This window comes from Brassica oleracea, chromosome C8 (genome assembly GCF_000695525.1).
Source record: "Brassica oleracea var. oleracea cultivar TO1000 chromosome C8, BOL, whole genome shotgun sequence".
NCBI lineage: Eukaryota > Viridiplantae > Streptophyta > Magnoliopsida > Brassicales > Brassicaceae > Brassica > Brassica oleracea.
This window is the reverse complement of record NC_027755.1, coordinates 12,464,539-12,467,713: the sequence shown is the minus strand read 5'-3', so window position 1 is coordinate 12,467,713 and position 3,175 is coordinate 12,464,539.

The window sequence follows — 3,175 nt, the reverse complement described above, 5'->3', positions numbered from 1 at the left end:
CTATGACGGCTTAAGGGCAGAAGAGTAAAAGCGTAAACCGACCTTGGAGCTAGTATATAAGGAGTCCTAGGCGAGGAGCATGGCAGGAGGATTTTTAGAGCAAACTTAGCACTTAGAGCAATTTAGGCAATTTTCCGTTTTTGTTATTTCGAGATGCGACTCAATTAGGTTTAGCCGTCTTAGGGTTGCTAGAACTAGGAATCTCGCCGACAGCTCTCGAGCCCAGGCTTATACCTTGTTGTAAACGCTCATACGCAGATTCGGAATAAGATCTACTTTGCTCTCTTTTTTTATTTCTTATTCTTATCGTTGTTATTCTCGTGTTCTGATTGCTTGACGTGTGGTAATTAGCAGATATCCGGGTCCTCTTGGAAATTAGGGTTTTCCTAGTTTCCTTATTTAAACGGAAATCGACAGTGCGAATTTTGGTTCCCACACCGAGCCTCCGTCTTCTTCTGCTCCGGTTGTCACTCCAGCCGTCGATCCTATGGTTCAGGATCCGCAAGATGCGGGGGAACAGTCCGGGACAGGCATTTTGTGTGTTTTGGATGCCTCGGCCCAACCTTCTGGTTCATCTACAACTCCGATCTTTGTTGATGATAAGAAGAAGGTCACTGAATCGATGCCTCCACCTCCAACCAAAAAGGAAATCGTCCTAGCGTTGCGTGCTCCCAGTGCTACTCCGGCTGTTCCAGTGAGGAGTCGGAAGAGGAGGGGTACGAAGGGCAATGATGGGGAGCCTTCGCATCCAGAGGGGTTGAGTCTGGCGTCGGGACTTCGTGGAAAGGTTTGTCCTTTTATTTTTTTTTTGGTGTTTTATTCTCGACGTATTGGATTTTGCCCACCCCCATTTTGCTTCGCATCTCTAATTGTGGCTTCATCTTGCAGTTTGTATCGTTGATCGACGGGATGATAAACAATTGCAGTTCTGAGGCCAGTCGTCTTGCGAGAGAGCTTACGGAGACGCAGGGCAAATTGTTCGAGCTCGAAGCTATGATGAAAATGGTCGAGGATTCTCATTCCGCAAAGGTGTCCAAGCTCGAGGTTCAGACTGGCGAGCTCGAGAGGGACCTTGGGAAGACGGCGAGTTATTTGATTAAAGAGAAGAAGGCCATGAAGACCAAGTCTTCGGAGGTACGTCGACTTCAACGCCAGATTGAGGATGGCGAAGAATCAACGAACCGCGGAGTCGAGGAGTCCAGAGGTGCTTTAAGCGTTGAGTTTCAGGCCCGTTTGACGAGGATCGCAGACTTTCTAAGCTCCCTTGAGTGTGTTTGCAGTAGGGATTTGGTCCTGTCGAGCATTGATGGTGGGATGGCCGTGGTTCAGGAGTTCAAAGGTGAGACCCCTTCATCTTTCCAGGCCGAGGAGGCCAGGTTGTCTGCCTGCAAGGAGGATCTGGAGGCCGTGGACTGGAGTTTTGAACTCATCCTGGCTGACCTGAAATCCGAGCGCATCCTCCCGACATCCTCGGAAGTCCCTGAGGGGCAAGACCCTCTGGTTGGGGAAGGCGGAGATGGTGCGGCCCCGAGTTTGGACGAGGCGATGGGTGAAGGAGAGGTCTAGATTCCCGAGTATGATCAAGGTTGCGATCTTGTTTATGATTTTTTTTTTAAATGTTTATGAATTAGTGATTGCTTTCGCCTTGTATGATCAAGTATGATTCCCGAATCATGTTTTTAATTCTTGCCACAAATAGGTTAATGCATCTTGACACAAAAGAGGCTAATATTTGTCTCATTGTACATCTGCCTAATATAGATAGTGATCGATATGAGAAAAGGTGTGTTTGCAAACTGGCTTGGATATGATTTAGCACTTTAGATCTTGAAGTGTGTAACACATTATTTTCTTGTGTAAGGCACTACTTCAACGCTCTCGCTACTCGTTGCTTTTTTAGTACAACTAGTCTCCGCTGAATTTATTAATGTAGGTTACTGTTTCTTGAAATGGTTTTCCGTCCAGTGTTTTATATTTATCCCAAATCCAGGTCCAGAGAGTCAGTCGATGGAAACTCAACAAGAGAGGATGATAGATAAAGTTGGCTAAAGGATTTTCAATAGAGTCAATTAGCCAGACGTTGGGAACTTAATGGAGCTTAAGGGTTTAAAATAAAGCGTGGAAACTGCAAAGACAATAATATTAGGGCATCCTTATTGCTAGGACCAAGATGAAGTTCCTTAGGATAGTTTATTAATATATGTAGATTAAGAGATGAAGTTAAGATACTTGCGTAAAAGTGGAGATTATTGGTAGATACTTTTGTTGGTTCTTAGTTAAATAGAAAATTTAATTTTTTTTAGTAAGTTATTTGTGTTTAAAATAAAACATATAACATTAAAATAGAAAACATAAGAAAACTACAAAGTTGAAAAAAATTACAAAATTGAAAAAAAAAATTACGAGGTTGAAAAAAAAACATTCAAAATGCAAAAAAGCAATCAACCAGAGGTTTTGGATTTGGGCATGAAATCGCCGGCGAACTTTTGGGATGACGGAAGAAGAAATGAGAAGAACGATTGGGATTTCGATTTTACCCCCTAGTCGGCGTCGAGAGAGTTCGAGAGAAGAAGAAATGAGAAGAACGAAAGAGAGAGACACTCCTTTCCCGTACACAAACCCTAGACCGAACAAACATGTGACACCTGCCCCAGAAGGACGAGCCCGAGAACTTCTTAACTAAGAAATGAGATGGCCCGTTTGCAAACGTTTTCAGAATTTTTCATTTTTATTTCGACCCATAATAGCTAAGAAATGGGCTTAAGATATGGCGATAACCATGCTCTTATAGCTAATTGCCTGACTTGGCAGAATTTTTAATTACATCCGTAGAGTTTACAAGATACAACAGAAAACCAGAAAGTTAGGTAGGAAAATAACGAAACTGTTATAAATCAATTGGTTGATGTCCATAACCAGCCCGGTCCATAACCGGCCCATACACTTAGAGAGAGAGACGGCCCAACCCTAGAGAGAGAGAGGCGGCCGCGAGACTTGGAGAGGAGAGAGAGACGGCTACAACTTGCCTATTTCCTAATTTGTTTACGTTTATGATTTGTAATCTTTCCTATTATTGTATTTTCATTTATCTCTCTTATAACCCCTATAGAAAGGGAACACTTATTCATTAATAATATACAGAAACTTACAGTTCTAAATCCTTAAGTTTACAACA